The sequence below is a fragment of the Protopterus annectens genome, chromosome 6.part0 (genome assembly GCF_019279795.1).
Source record: "Protopterus annectens isolate FY-2018-M chromosome 6.part0, PAN1.0, whole genome shotgun sequence".
NCBI lineage: Eukaryota > Metazoa > Chordata > Ceratodontiformes > Protopteridae > Protopterus > Protopterus annectens.
Window position 1 is genome coordinate 625,305,923 of NC_056737.1, and position 16,766 is coordinate 625,322,688.

At 44.0% G+C, this 16,766-nt stretch overlaps 1 protein-coding gene across 3 annotated transcripts in view; it reads right to left on the minus strand.

Moving 5' to 3' along the window:
* Nucleotides 1-16,766, minus strand: part of MAP4K5 (mitogen-activated protein kinase kinase kinase kinase 5) — a 2,873,315-nt gene that overhangs the window by 2,150,868 nt on the left and 705,681 nt on the right. The window lies entirely within an intron of this gene.

Consider the following 16,766-nt stretch of genomic DNA (forward strand, 5'->3'; position numbering starts at 1 on the left):
CGGTTTTATGGAGGCGGGTATGGGATGTTATCAATTAGTGGAATCCATGTAGGTTTATACTAAATTGTGGAGAGTCAGTTGCAAGTTTGGACCAGTCCATACTGACATCTCCAAGGATGAGGGCTTCATAGTGTATGTTCTGGGAAAACCCGGATAGGATATTTTCTAGGGTAGGGATATTATTTCCAGGGGGGGATATAGATGGAATCAATAGCAAATTTCTTAATAAATAAGACATAATGATGAAATGCATGAAAAATGCCAAGTTTCTTGCATCTGCAAAGATATGAGCTTGTTTTTTTCCATTAGCAAATGTTCTCAGTGGGAGACCTGAGTTCTGCAGCCGAGGATAGTTGGTCAGGGAAATTTTGTACATTGTGTTCTGAGTGAAATTTATAAAGATTCTTTTATGCCTTTGTAGAGCTGTTAAGTTTTTTTCCCCTCACATCTCTGGATTTACTTATTTTTTATTTATTTATTTACATTTGTCAACCAGTAGTGCCCGGCTGGGTTGAAAAAAAAAAAAAAAAACAGTTTTCAGTGGAGACCCGGGAAGAAAAGCTCCACAACAAAAAGAACATTATTGAGGTACAAGCAGTAAACTTAATTGCTAACAATATGTAAATGAGCTTAACAAAAATATTATAGCAAAATATAATAACAGAATATAATATAAACATGCATGTTTCAGGCATACAAGAATACCATTTTTTTTTTTGCAATATATATGAGGTACACAAGTCATGTAGCTTTATAAGATGAGTCACTTCTGAAAGACCAAAATTAGTCATGTAGTTTTACAAGTTAGGTCATCTGAAGGAACAAAGATTAATAAAGATATGGATACTTTTACATGGAGTCAAGCTGTCTGCAGGTGCAAGCAATTAATATTGAGAGTTCTGAACATTCTTTGCTAAGGGAAATGGAAAAATTAAAGGTACAATGGCAAGCAGTTCAGTAAAAAAGAAAGTCTGAAATTTTATGAAGTCAATAATTCATAGTTTCTTTCCCAGCAACCTTAATATTTTAATGTATTTAATAGAACAGTGCACAATTTAGTTTTACTTAAATGTAACCATGCAGTTTTTTAGTACTAAAAGTTAATGTTCGCTGAAAGCATGCAGAATGTTTTCACATCTGGGAGGGGAACAGAGCTGAGAAAATAACAGAGGACAGACAACAATCAGTGTAAGTGGGAATGTTGGCTGTAACATGTGCTTTAGCCTGGGCAACCTTAATTTTAAATTAGGAAATGCTTGTGAGTGCAGCTGTCAATTTGGGGAAATTGTTCCTATCAGAGGGTTAACCTTTATTTGCTGAAAATGTACATAGTTTTGTGTGTTTGTTCTAAGTTAATAGGGGATGGGGGTGTTCTTAAAATGCATTTAGTTTTTTGTTTGAGGGTTTTCATTAAAGCAAAAAGTCTTGAAAATGTGATATAGGTTCAAACTGAGATAAGAAGAATAAACTGTATAAAACATCATCCTGCCAAATAGTGTGAGAATGTAAGACATACATTAGAAATACACATTCAAACAACTGTCATGTATAACAGGTGGGAAAACAGCTTTTTAACATAGTGGCTACTCGATCATCACAATCCTGGAACATAAACTGCCTTAAAGGCACAAACAAAAAAGAAACAGGATTGACCTATATTAAGAAATGCAGAGTGCAAACTGCAATGCTGCAGGAGACACATTTTGAAAGAAATGACTGTGAATTCAACAAAGAAAGGATTTCAGGATGGATATTCAGCAGAGTATCAGGGACAAAGGAAAAGTGGTGTTCTAATACTGATTGCCAAAGGGGTTACTTCCAATAGTGAAAGAAGAGAAAACAAAAGCCAATAATGGTAGTCTTGTGGCTGTAAGAGACTATTGGCAAAGGAGGAGGATTATGTTAGCAAGTACTTACATTCCACCAAAAAGTGCTACTATGGAGCTTATGAAGTTTAAGACATTTTTGGGAGAAGCAATCAGCACTCAGCAGGGAATATTACTTATAAAGGAGGAGAATGGAATTTGATTTGTAATAATGAGGATACATCAAGGGGACCTCAAAGGGAAAAATAACAAAAGAAATTAATTTCTGATGAAATATATGAAACTATCTGGTATGGAAGATGTGAATTCAGTAGTATGAACTCAGATAAAATTTACATATTATTCTCCAAAGTACATTAACTGGGCTAGACTGGACAGAATTTATATTTTACAGCAGCACGTGCATTTAAATGAAAACCTTGACACACGTCCCATAACTATTTCAGATAATGCACCAATAAAAGCCAAGATAAAAATGTAGGGTGGTGATGTAAAAAATTATATACTAGCACTTTCCAACCTACCAGTTACAAACAGGAATTAAAGGAATGTTTTCTGGAAATTACTGAGTTAATACAGAAGATAAGTGCTTATATTCAGCTGTTTTCTGCACTTTCTGATTGATTAAAACAATATTTGCTGCATATCTGTTTAAACTGCGCAACTGTATTTTACTGCATTTTTTAGATTTCCTCTTCCAACTGTAATTACCATTCATCTGCTTGTTTTGTTCATTTTACTTGCTTGCTGCACTTGAAAAACACTAGCATAGACTACGTTCAGATTTTTGCTGAATCTAGTACTGTTTGTGACTTTTGGGGCTTGTAAAACAGTTAATATTTTATCTGGAGAGCCCCCCTGTACCGTCTTGGAGGAAAGTATAGTTTGGACTACCAAGCTAGAGTAACTATTGCAAGGCTCTGTTTAGGGCATTTTGATCGGATAATTTACGCTTTGGCTGTTTCCTGTTTTTCTGCTTAATAAGCCTGTGTTTGAACCAGTTTGCACTTGTTTGCTCAAAGCTGCAGTGAGAGTTAGGCCTGCTGCCCTTGCTCTACTGTTTTCCAAATACCTGCTGAGAGACTGCACAAGATAAGGGCTTATTTTCAACTGTTTTCTGTACTTTCGGATTAACTAAAACAATATTTGCTGCATATCTGGTTGTTTAAACTGTGCAGCTATATTTTACTGGATTTTTTAGACTGTCTGTTAATTGAATTCCTCTTACAACTGGAATTACTGTTCCTCTGCTTGCTTTGTTAATTTTACTTGTTTGCTGCACTTACACTAGCATAGACTAGGTTCAGAATTTTGATGAATCTATTACTGTTTGTGACCTTTGGGGCTTACAAAACAGTTAATATTTTATCTGGAGAGCCCCCCTGTACCGTCTTGGGAGGAAGGTACAGTTTCGACTACCAAACTAGAGTTACTATTGCAGAGCTCTGTTTAGTGTGTTTTGACTGGATAATTTGAACTTTGACTGTTTCCTGTTTTTCTGCTTTAAAAAGGTTGTGTTTGAACTGGTTTGTGCTTGTCTGCACAATGTGCACTAATGCACCAAGGGAATGCTAGGAACAGATGCCTCTCTTTAGCCTTGCAAACATGATCTAAACCAGAGCTCTTTGCACCTAAATCTACTAATACCTGCCCCTGCTGTATCCCTTCTTCAGCTGTTACAGCCAGACCAAGATTATTCCTACGAACACTAACTGTCAGATTGCCTCCTTTTCTCCTACCAGCCTGGTTGACTTGGGTCTACTCAGGTAGTGTAGCAACTACCTCATGTACACAGACAAAGTACAGTTTTGTACCTACCATAAATGTAGATGTCCGATAGATATGCAACTGCAGTCCTGACATATGGGTTGTCCTGCCTCAGGCAGCCCTTCGGTCGGCCGGATTCCAAAGTCTGGGTCCGGCGTCGGCTGATGTTGCCTCCCCCCCGACGTCAGAGCGGCTGGGGTATAAAGGCATCAGCCGACGCCATCTTTTTCAGTGTTTCTTGCCCCAGATGCAAGGTGCCCTCCAAGGAAGGCTAAATTTCGTGAATGGATAAACAAAAAATCCAGACATGCACAACAGTAATAAACAGATACACCATAACAGATATCCCCAGCTTATAGGAAAGGGGGGGAAATGGACCCAAGGGAAAAAGCAGAGGGGTAGGAGGGAGGGAAAACCTGACTGCAGTTGCATATCTATCGAACATCTACATTTATGGTAGGTACAAAACTGTACTATGTCCTTCAAGAATGCAACTGCAGTCCTGACATATGGGTTGAATACCATAGCCAAGCTGGGGGTGGTAGGACTAAGCAAGAGATGGTGTAGCTAGAAGGCCCTGCAGGACTGCCAAAGCAAAGCCTGCTCGGGATCTGGAGTATAATGGCAGGTTGTAGTGTTTGGTAAATGTATGCACGGAGCTCCATGTAGCACCCTCTGGAATATCTTTTGTAGCCACTCCTCTTAGAAAGGCTGTGGATGTGGCCATAGCTCTGGTGGAGTGTGGTCTAATATTAACTGGCACACTTTTTCCATGGAAAGAGTAACAGAATCTGATGCAGTGTCCAATCCATTTTGAGATAGTTTGCTTGGTGACTGCCTTTCCTTGTGCCCCAGCAGCATAGGCTACAAACAGTTGGTCAGACTTCCTGGTAGACTTTGTTCTGTCCAAGTAGTAGCGTAGTTGTCTGTGAATGTCTAAAGTATGCAACAGCTTTTCTCCTTTGTTTTGAGGGTTAGGAAAGAAAGTAGGCAGGTGAATTGCTTGGTTTAGAGACACTCTGGATATCACCTTAGGCATGAAGGAAGGATTGGTCCTAAGAGAAACTCTGTCCTGATGAAAGATGAAAACAGGAGGAACTGCCATGAGGGCCTGTATCTCCGAGACTCTTCTTGCTGAGGTGACTGCCAACAGGAAAACCGTTTTCCAAGAGAGAAATTGCATTTCTGAAGATGCTGCTGGTTCATTTTTCCAAGACGTAATTGAGGTCCCATGCAGGAATTGGTTGTTTCCTTGGAGGTTTGATATTCTTTATACCCCTTAGAAACTGTCTTAGCAAGGGATGCGAAAACACAGGTGGATCACAGTTGTAATGTGCTGAGATAGCTGAAGCGTGGATTTTGATGGAAGAGTATGAGAGGCCACTGTGAAACACTTCTGCCAAGTATTCTAATATCAGAGGTATGTTCATCAGTGATGCATCCTTGCCCTTGTTGACATTCCAGATGATGAATCTCTTCCATTTAGCCAAATAGGTTTTTCTGGTGGAAGGTCTGCGTGCCTCCAACAAAATTTCCTGAACTTTTTTGGAGAGGGAGTCATGGATCCCAGTCATGGAACTCTCCAAGCTGTCAGCTTTAAGGTTTGCAGATTCTGATGAACAGTCTTGTAGTTGTGCTGAGTCAGGAGCTGAGGCCATTGAGGCAGGGGCCACGGTTTGGTGTGAGTTATGCTCAGCAGCAGTGGATACCAGTGTTGCCTTGGCCAGTCTGGAGCTATCCAGATTCCTCTTGGTTGTTCTGCATTGATCTTCAGTAACACCTTGGAGAGTAAAGGTAGGGGAGGGAATGCATAAATTGCTAGGGCATTCCAGCTGAAGGAAAGAGCATCCGTTTTCCAAGCTAGAAGATGGTGTATCCTTGTGCAAAACCTTTCCAGATGATGATTGAGATGAGATGCAAAGAGGTCTATGTCTGGTCTTCCCCATGCAGTTGTTATTTGTGAGAAAATGCGTGGGTGTAGCATCCATTCGTGTGGATCCAAGAAATCTCGGCTCAAACTGTCTGCCAGAACATTGTCCTTGCCCGGAACAAACTGGGATTGCAAGTAGATGTTCAGTTTCAGGGACTTTTCCCAAAGCGTCATTGTTAGTCTGTAGAGGGGGTAAGAGTGAGTGCCCCCTTGTTTGTTTATGTACCACATGACAGTGGTGTTGTCTGTCCTTATTAGCAGATGACCTTGATGAAGAGATTTTCCAAAGGCTTCTATTGCATGTATCACTGCCAACATCTCTTTTTGATTTATGTGCTGATGCATTTCCATGGGAGTCCATTGCCCTTGAATGCATCTGCCATCCATGTGCGCCCCCCCATCCATGGTCTGAGGCGTCTGTTGTAATAGTTTGACTTGTTGGAGCTTTGTTGAAAAGCATGCCTTCGTTTAAGTGACTTGCTTGAGCCCACCATAAAAATTCCCTTTGCAGGCATGGTATGAGTGGAATTATGTGTTCTAGGTTGTGGCTGTGTTGAGACCACAAGCTTTTCAGGTACCATTGTAGTTTTCTCATGTGTAGTCTTGCCAGAGGGATTAGAAGAATGCAAGATGCCATGAACCCCAGGGCCTGCAGGGTCTTCCTTGCGGTCAGGTGGGTTAGTTTTGCTAGGCCTTTGAAGTAGTCTGTTAAATGCTCTTGTTTCTCCTCTGTGAGGAAGGCCATTTGTAGCTGTGTGTCCAGCTTTGGTCCTAGAAAAATAATCTCTTGGGATGGCAGTAGTCTTGATTTTTGAATTTTGACTGTGTATCCCAAAGCCTGTAACAACTGAATGACATAATCCAAGTGTTTTATCAAGGTTTGTTTGCTGTCTGCTTGTATGAGGCAGTTGTCCAGGTAAGGGTATATTTGAATCCCCTGGAGTCTGCAATGTGCCACTACTGATGCCAGGCATTTCGTGAATACTCTGGGCGCAGTAGATAAGCCAAATGGCAATGCTGAGAATTGATAGTGCTCTGTTCCTGCAAGAAATCTGAGGTATCTTCTGCAACTGTGTCTGATAGGGACATGCAGGTATGCCTCCTTGAGGTCCAGAGTAACCAGCCAAGACCCCTTGCCCAGCATGGGAAGAAGTTGCTGTAACGTCAGCATCTTGAATTTAGGCATCATGAGAAAAGTATTTAGAGCGGACAAGCCCAAAATAGGCCTCCATTGCTTTTCTTTTCTTGGAACAAGGAACAGTCTTGAGTAAAATCCCTGGCCTTGTTCTTGAGGAAGAACCTTCTCTATTGCTTTTATTTGTAACAGCTTTGAGACTTCTCTGAGTGCCTCTGCCCTTTGATTTTGTGGCAGGTTTGGCATGCCTTGTCCTGTTGGTAAAGTATGGAAGTGGAACCTGTGACCTCTGTCTATTATGTCCAGAATCCAATTGTCCTGTGTTATAATGTGCCAGTTCTTTGAGAATAGAGATAATTTTCCGCCTAGAGGTGCTTCTCTTTGAGCCTTGGTAGGCGGAGTGAAAGGTAAGTCATTGTGATTGTCCCTGTGGTGCAGGTGAACTACCTGTGCCACTTCTCTGATTTTGAGGTTGCCATTGGCGGCCCCTGTAGGAGCCTCTGTATTGCCCTCTACCTCGTGCATGCCTGTTCTTTCCCCTTTGAAACTTGTCTGAGTCTGGAAAGGACCAATTCTTTGAAGGCCAATTCCTGCTGAATCTGGGAGGCTGAACCTGGAGGAAATCCTTTACTGTCTGTACTGATTTTGCCTTCTCCTCAATAGATTTCAACACATCCTGAGCATTAGCACCAAAAAGCTTCTGTTTATCCAGAGGTGCATCCAGGAGCTTTACTTTAACATGATCCGGCAGTGGCTGCTCTTTCAACCAAGCATGTCTACGGATAACAGCCCCTGTCATAGCTGCCCTACATGAAGCCTCCAATGCATCATAACCACACTGAAGAAAATGGTTGCTAACCTGCTGAGTGTTATGAACCAAATTCTGCAATGCCTTTCTATCTATAGGCTCAGGAGAGGCTAGCTTTTTCTGCAAATCATCCAATAAATAATCCTGGTACTGAAACATATGAAAAAGGCAGTTAAGTGACCTCATGGCAAGGGTGGTAGAGGTATAAACTTTTTTACCCCATCTCTCCAGGGACCTTGCTTCCCTGTCTGCAGGCAGTGGATTTTTGGCTGAGGAGGTAGCAACTCCTTTGGGGCCCTGTGAAATAGTTTTGAGATCCACAGAGTGGGCCTTAAAGAGATGCTTGTGAGTGTCAAGTACCCTGTAATATCTGTCCGGCTTGACAGGAGCAGGAGGGAGAGAATCAGGGGAAGCACTGGAGTCTGAGTATACATCATCCAGGACATCCAAAACTGGAGGTATAGCCAAAGGTCTGTGCTGGGGTAACTTGAGGAAGGTACAAAGCCTTTTCCTAGAATCAGAAAATTCCTGACCCTGCCACTTAAAATGTTCCCTCATGGAGTGGAGGACTTCACCGAAAGAGAAATCCTCCGGAGGAGAGGCAGAGGGAATTGATTCCTCAGCATCAGAGTCCTCAAAGGCCTGGAAGGATTCTTCTTGGATATCTGAGTGTTCTGAATCCCCAGAGACTTCATCTGAAGAGAGGTTGTCTGCCTGCTCAGTTCTAGGCCTCTTTTCTGCAGGCGGCTGAGAACCTCTGTCTGGGTGGGGCTGAGACCCCCTGATAAGAGAGATTAGATCTGCAGCAAGAGACATGATCTGTTTATCAGGCGAAGGGGCCTGTGAGGTAGGTTTAGGATGGGCTTTGGCCTGGCTGGCGGCCTTAGCACGTGCAAAGGCCTTGATGGACATGGAAACAGGAGGCCTAGCTGCCCCACGTGCAGGGGTAACCTTGTCCACAGGAATGGTGTCGGGTAGATCGAGAACTTCGGTTTCTGGAGGAAAATCAACAACCTGCACCGGAGTAGTCTCTGAGACCGAAGAGCGTGTTAACACGGTGTCGTCGGCCTGGAGCGGTTGAATGATCGCTTCCATAGGGGCCGGAGCACTCGCGGAGGGCTTAGGCATAGTATCGGTGGAAGACGCGGGCCGAGGGTGTCGGTCCCGGTCCTTGCGTTTCTTGGTAATTTGTGTTGTCAGTTGTTCCGACGGCATGATGTAAGCGAAGGATTCGCCAAAAAAGTCTTCGGCAAATTCTGCCCGGCGCCTGAGAGTGCGCTTATTAAAGCAAGCACAGGCAGCACAGGCCGAGACGTCGTGTTCTGGGCCCAGGCAAGGGAGGCAGTAAGAATGGAAGTCCATATGAGGTATTTGTCTACCACAAGACAAACAATTATTAACTTTCTCAATTTGTTCTGACATCGGCTGAGGCAAGAAAAAATGTTCCCCAACGGGGTACTTAGCTTTTAGATGACTTCGGTAACTGAAAACACAGGAGCTGACCGACCGGCACTTGCAAACTGCTTCTGCTTCGGGCACCGCGCGGCAAGAAAGACTGAAGAAGATGGGGTCGGCTGATGCCTTTATACCCCAGCCGCTCTGACGTCGGGAAGGAGGAGACATCAGCCGACGCCAGACCCAGACTTTGGAATCCGGCCGACCGAAGGGCTGCCTGAGGCAGGACAACCCATATGTCAGGACTGCAGTTGCATTCTTGAAGGACATCCACCTACTACTACATCATTCCTGTACCATTTGTACCATTTATGAGAGATGTTCCTACATTATGAATCTGGAATCACAGCTCTCTCATGCAATAAATAGCAATACAAAACAGGCTGTCATCTACCACACCACCTACTCATGACAGACAGCAAACACATAGACCAACATATACAGAGGTACTTGCAAAAAATCTACCTAAACACCCGAGACCAAAACACATACATACTAAACCCACCATAACACCCAAAATACACAATACACATAATGACACAAGCACAAGTGTCTCACCATCAAAGCCCATAAGGCAACACACATCCACTCTAAATATCTTAGTCATAGGAGACATTATAGTGAGACACAGATGTCACTCTCAACAGACTAAACAAGGAGAAAGTCATGGTCAGCTGTCTTTCTGTTGCCAAGATTAGTCAGATCACGCAGGTACTCAAGTCTCTCAACAAGTACCATTATGATTCGGTCATAGTACAAGTTGGTGTGAATGCCTTGAGATGTACCTCCCTGGACTAGATCTCTGATTATGTGTCACAGGCAAGTTTGTCCTTGCCCTGAGATATCTGATTATGTGTCATAGGCAGGTATGTCCTTGCCTTGAGCAGCATATTACCCCCGCCAAGGATGATACCACAATATAAACAGAAAATCATTGACTTCAATAATTGGCTTAGTTTCTGGTGTCATTCTAAGGAGATTCAGTTTCTGTCAGTCTGGGATGACATAATCAATAGACCTCAATGCTTTCCCAGAGATTGTCATCTGTCATCCCTGGGATTTCAGCTACTGGCAAAGGCTCTTGCAACCCCCATAATGCCTTTTTTAGGCAATGTTACAAGGACAAAATTCCTGACGTAAAAATTTCACCAAAAAACAATCTGAAGGTTATGCTGCTAAAAGCTAGAAGTCTTGGCATGAAACTGCACTCACTGGAAGCAATCCTCAACCTGGAAGACACTGGCATCTGTGCAGTCACAGAGAACAGGTTTAATGCAGTAGACAGCACCCCAGCTATACTGGGTTACACCTCCTACCACACGTTCAGACCATTACAGATAAATACACCTCCAGATTGGTTAAAAAGAATGATCCCCTGGAGACACTTCAGTTACAACTAACTGTTGGTAGGGCAGCTATTCAAGTCATTGCCAGCTACAGGATCCCCTTTGAATCAAGACACCCACTCTGCCTACTTGGATCCACTGGAATCCATCAAGATGCATCCAAACACCATGGCTCTGGGTTATTTTGATTACTTTCATTAACTGGTAAATTAATCATGCTCAAACTCACTTGCCCAAAGGTTCCTCAAGTTTATTAATTCCAGTACCCTGGACCAACTGACAGACACCCCAACTAGGGGAGACAACATCTTAGATCTGGTGCTTTCCAAATGGGGGACAGCTGTAGCATCCCCACTGTGAGGTCTTCCCTTGTCAGATCTGACCACAAATCAGTCTCATTCAAAGTAACTATCACACCAGAACGACCCCAGCAGCAACTAAACTAAAAAGCTTCTCCAAAGAAGATTACATCCTTCTAAGGGATGGTATAAATAGCTTCAATGTACCTCCCCCCTCAGATGGGACTGGCAACTAAGTCAAGTCCTACACCAATGCTTTTTACAAACACCTGTACAACTGCATTGACGCAGCTGTACTTGATAGGACCAACACAAGCTCTTCAAGGAAGAGCAAACCTGCCTGGTGGACAACTGCCATTAACAGGCTTTACAATAAAAGGAAGAAATTGTTGGCCAAAAGTATGACGGAGAGTGCCCTAAACTGGAAACACTCCTCCACAGCTTAAACAAGCAGATAAGACTTATTATGAAGTCCCCCAAAGAAACTACAAATCCAAAATAACATCCTCAACTAAAGAGGACCATAAGGTGTTCTTTAGTTACATCCATAGCTTAAAAAGGTAAGCCCCAGATTTGCGCCAAACTGGTACTTAATGATACCACATACACTGAGTCTGTGGACAAAGCAAACCTGTTAGCCTACAGGTTACATGAAAACTTCATTCCCTTGTCTCCACCACACATACCCCATGACATTCCTTCCACCTGTCCCCTACCTTGTATCTCTAGAGAGCAGGTCATAAATGCCCTCTCTAAGGCCAAAAATACAGCATCTATGGGACCTGATCACATTCCAGCCTGTGTCCTACATGGGCCCCAACAAGAATTAGCAACACCATTGCGTACTCTTTTCAGTCATAGTCCAAGCAGCAGCTTCGTCCGAGCTGAATGGAAAACAGCCACTGTTATCCCCTTGCACAAGGGTGGTGCTTCCACTGACCCCGGTAAAGTACAGTTTTGTACCTACCATAAATGTAGATGTCCGATAGGTATGCATCTGCAGTCATCACATATGGGTTGTCCTGCCTCAGGCAGCCCTTCGGTCGGCCGGATTCCAAAGTCTGGGTCCGGCGTCGGCTGATGTTGCACTTTCCCCGACGTCAGAGCGCCTGGGGTATAAAAGCATCAGCCGACGCCATCTTCCTCAGTTTTTCTTGCCCCAGATGCCAGGTGCCCTCTAAGGAAGGCTAAATTTGGAGAGATGCATTTAAAATCCAAACATGCACAGTAATATAAAAACAAATACACCATAATAGATCCCCCCAGCTAGCTATAAGAGGGGTAAGTACCCAAGAAATACCACAGAGGGGAAGGAGGGAGGGTAAACCTGACTGCAGATGCATACCTATCGGACATCTACATTTATGGTAGGTACAAAACTGTACTATGTCCTTCAAGGATGCATCTGCAGTCATCACATATGGGTAGAATACCATAGCCAATCTGGGGGTGGAGGACCTATGTAAAGGATGGTGTAGCTAAAATACCCTGCAGGACTGCCGTAGCAAAGCCTGCTCTGGATCTGGAATATAAAGGTAAATTGTAATGCTTGGCAAATGTATGCACGGAGCTCCATGTAGCAGCTTCTAAAATGTCCTTGGTAGCCACCCCTCTTAAGAAGGCTGTGGAGGTGGCTGTGGCTCTCGTGGAATGAGGTCTAATGTTAGCTGGCACAGTTTTTCCATGAAAGGAGTAACAAAAACGAATGCAATTCCCAATCCATTTTGAAATTGTCTGTTTGGAATTGCTTTTCCTTGTGTACCAGCAGCATATGCTACCAACAGCTGGTCAGTTTTTCTGTAACTTTTAGTTCTGTCCAAGTAGTAGCGCAACTGTCTGTGTATGTCCAGGGTGTGCAGAAGTTTCTCTCCTTTGTTTTGTGGATTTGGAAAGAAGGAAGGCAAGTGAATAGCTTGATTTAATGAAACCCTGGATACCACCTTTGGCATAAATGTAGGATTGGTTCTCAATGAAACTCTGTCCTGATGAAAAATAAGAAATGGCTGCACTGCCATTAGGGCCTGTAACTCAGATACTCTTCTTGCTGAGGTTATGGCCAGAAGGAAGGCAGTCTTCTAAGACAGGAACTGTAGATCTGCAGATGCTGCTGGTTCAAAGGGAGGCAGCGTTAGTTTCTCCAACACGAAGTTAAGGTCCCAAGCAGGTAGAGGTGGTTTCCTTGGAGGATTGATGTTTTTGATTCCTCTTAGAAACTGTCTTAGGAGAGGATGAGAGAAGACAGGTGGATCAGTGTTGTACTCTGCTGAAATTGCTGAAGCATGAATCTTAATGGAAGAGTAAGACAGACCACTGTGGAACATTTCTGCCAAATATTCCAGGATATGTGCCATGTTCATCACTGTCACATCTAGGCCCTTTGTGGTGTTCCAAATGTGAAATCTTTTCCATTTTGCTGAATATGCCTTCCTTGTGGAAGGCCGGCGAGCTTCCATAATAATATCTTTCACTCTCTGGGATAGCTTATCCTGAGGTGGAGTTAAGATATTTTCCAGGCTGTTAGTTGCAAGGTTTTCAGGTTGGAATGCAGAGTTTTGTAATTGTGCTGTGTCAGTAGAAGTGGCCATAGAGGAAGAGGCCATGGTTTTGTACGTGACATGCTCTTTAAGAGTGGGTACCAGGGCTGTCTTGGCCAGTTCGGAGCTATCAGAATCACTTTTGGCTGCTCTGTTCTGATCTTCAGTAAAACCTTGGTCATTAATGGGAGAGGTGGAAATGCATACACTGTTAGAGTTCTCCAGCTGAAGGAGAGGGTGTCCACTTTCCATGTTTGTGGGTGGTATGTCCTTGAGCAGAATTACTTCGGTTGATGATTGTGGGGGGAGGCAAACAGATCTATGTCCGGCCTCCCCCATGATTGCGTTATCTGTAGAAAGATGTCTGGGTGCAGCATCCATTCGTGTGCATCCATGATATTTCTGCTTAAGCTGTCCACCAGTATATTGTCTTTCCCTGGCACAAACTGGGACTGCAGCTGTATATTGAGTTTCAAGGAAAGTTCCCATAGATTCATTGCCAGTCTGCAAAGAGGGTAGGAATGGGTGCCTCCTTGCTTGTTTATGTACCACATAACTGTGGTGTTGTCTGTCCTTATTAGTAGGTGGCCTTGATGCAGAAAGAGTTTGAAGGCCTCGATTGCATGTATCACTGCCAGCATTTCCTTTTGGTTTATGTGCATGTGTAGCTCCTTTTGTGACCATAGTCCTTGAATACAACTGCCCTCCATGTGTGCTCCCCAACCATGCTCTGAAGCGTCCGTTGTAATGGTTTGGCTGGCTCTTGGCTTGCTGAAGGGCAGCCCCCTGTTCGACTGGCTGGCTTGAGCCCACCACAGAAATTCCTTTTGGAGACATGGAATGAGTGGGATCAAAGTTTCTAAGCTGTGACTGTGCTGAGTCCATAAACTCCTTAGGTACCATTGTAATTTTCTCATATGCAGCCTTGCTTGTGGAATCAGAAGAATGCAAGATGCCATGTAACCCAAGGCCTGCAGGATTTTCCTTGCAGTCAGCTGAGTTTGTCTTGTCAGATTCTTGAAGTAATCCGGTAGTTGTCTTTGTTTTTCTTCTGTGAGAAAGGCCATTTGGGTGGTTGTGTCTAGATCCGCACCCAGAAAAGTTATTCTTTGGGATGGAACAAGTCTTGATTTGTGAATGTTGACTGTATATCCCAAGGCCTGCAGTAGGTGGATGGCATAATTCAAGTCCTTTACCAAAGTTTGTTGGCTGTCCGCTTGTATAAGGCAGTCGTCCAGATATGGGTATATTTGAATCCCCTGAAGTCTGCAGTGTGCAATTACTGATGCCAGGCATTTTGTGAATACTCTGGGCACAGTAGATAAGCCAAAGGGCAATGCTGAGAATTGATAATGCTCTGACCCTGCAAGAAATCTGAGGTGTCTTCTGCAACTTTGTCTGATAGGGACATGCAGGTATGCCTCCTTGAGGTCTAGAGTCACCAGCCAAGACCCCCTGCCCAGCATGGGAAGAAGTTGCTGTAGAGTCAGCATTTTGAGTTTTGGCACAATGAGATAAGTATTCAGTGCGGACAAGTCGAGAATAGGCCTCCATTGATTTTCTTTTCTTGGAACAAGGAATAGTCTGGAATAAAATCCTTGGCCTTGTTCTGAAAGAGGAACCTTTTCTATAGCTTTCATTTGTATTAAGTTGGAGATTTGTTTCAAAACCTCTGCCCTTTGATTTGGTGGCAGGTCTGGCATGCCTTTTCTTTTTGGCAATGTGTGAAAATGGAACCTGTATCCTTTGTCTATTATTTGCAGTGTCCATTTGTCCCTTGTAATGTTGTGCCAATTATTTGAGAATAAAGAAAGCTTTCCGCCCAAAGGTGCTTCTAATTGAGCCCTGGTTGGCAAAGTCAAAGCAAAGTCATTGAGTCTGTCCTTGTGCAGCAGCTGTAGGTCCTGCACTACCTCTCTGGTTGGGAGGCTGCCAGTGATGGCCTCTGTAGGAGCCTCTAGCTTGCCCTCTACCTCTGGCACGCCTGTTCCTGCCTCTCTGAAATCTTTCTGTGTCCGGAAAGGACCAATTCTTGGTAGGCCAATTTCTGCTGAATCTTGGTGGTTGGACTTGTAGGAAATCTTTGACTGTCTGTACAGATTTTGCCTTTTCCTCAAATTTCTTTAAGACCTCTTGAGCAGTGGAACCAAATAACTTTTGCTTTTCCAGTGGAGCATCCAGAAGCTTAGCTTTAACATGGTCAGGCAGAGATTGTTCCTTCAGCCAAGCATGCCTATGTATGACTGCACCTGTCATAGCTGACCTACATGAAGCTTCCAATGCATCATAACCACACTGCAAGAAATGGTTGCTAACCTGCTGGGAGTTATGTACCAGATCCTGAAGGGATTTGCGATCAAGGGGTTCAGATGAAGACAGTTTCTTATGCAATTCATCTAACAAATACTCTTGGTACTGTATCATATGAAATTGACAATTTAATGCCCTCATAGAAAGAGTAGCAGAAGTATACACTTTTTTACCCCATCTCTCTAAAGCCCTGGACTCCTTTTCAGAGGGGAGTGGGTTTTTAGCAGTGGCAGCTGCAACCCCTTTAGGGCCCTGGGAAATAGTTTCTGGATCAGCAGAGTGGGCCTTGTAAAGAAAATTATGTGAGTCTGGGACCCTGTAGTACCTATCGGGTTTGACAGGGGCCGGAGGAAGAGTGTCAGGGGTTATACTAGACTCAGAGTACACATCATCAATGACATTCAAAACAGGAGGAATAGCCAAAGGTCTATGCTGAGGTAAATGTAGAAAGGTTCTTAATCTTTTCCTGGAATCAGAGAATTCCTGGCCCTGCCATTTGAAATGCTCTCTCATAGAGTGAAGGGTCTCCCCGAAGGATAGTTCTTCAGGAGGGGAGGCCGAGGGGATAGATTCCTCTGCATCAGAATCCTCGTAGGCCGAAAAAGCCTCCTCCTGGTAATCTGAGTGAGCAGAGCCATCAGAAGCCTCCTCTGAGGAGTGGTGATCAGAGGGCTCAACCCTGGGCCTTTTGTCTATAGGGGGTTGAGAGCCCCTGTCCGGATGGGGTTGAGAGCTCCTGATTAAGGAAATAAGGTCCTCTGCCAAAGTTAGGATCTGTGAACTAGAAGAGGGACCCTGAGGAATAACCCTGGGAGGCATAGCTTTTGTGTGTTTAGCAGCTTTAGCCCTGGTGAATGCCTTTATGGACATGGATGCAGGAGGCCTGGCTGCACCACGTGCTGGAGTAGTTTTGTCTAGAGGAATGGTGTTGGAAGTTTCCAAGACACCAGTTTCTGAAGGAAATTCAATAACCGACTCGGCAGGGGCCTCCGGGGCCGAGGTTGTCGGTTGAGCGGTTTCGGGGTTCGAAAGTACCAAGGACTCGGTTTCAGCCGAAACCGAGACACTCGCGGTAGGCCTAGCCGTGGTTTCAGCCGAAACCGCGGCCCGCGTGTGTCGGTCCTTGTCTTTCCGTTTCTTTATTAAATGTGAAGTCGGGGTCTCCGACGGCATTTTGTATGAAAAACTAGCCCCAAAAAACTCCTCTGCGAACTCCGCCCGACATCTAAGAGTGCGTCGGTTGAAGGAAGCACAGGCTGAACAGGCTGAGACGTCATGGTCTGGGCCTAAGCAGGGGAGGCAGTAAGAGTGGAAATCCTTATGAGGTATTTGTTTCCCACAAGTTAAACAATTATT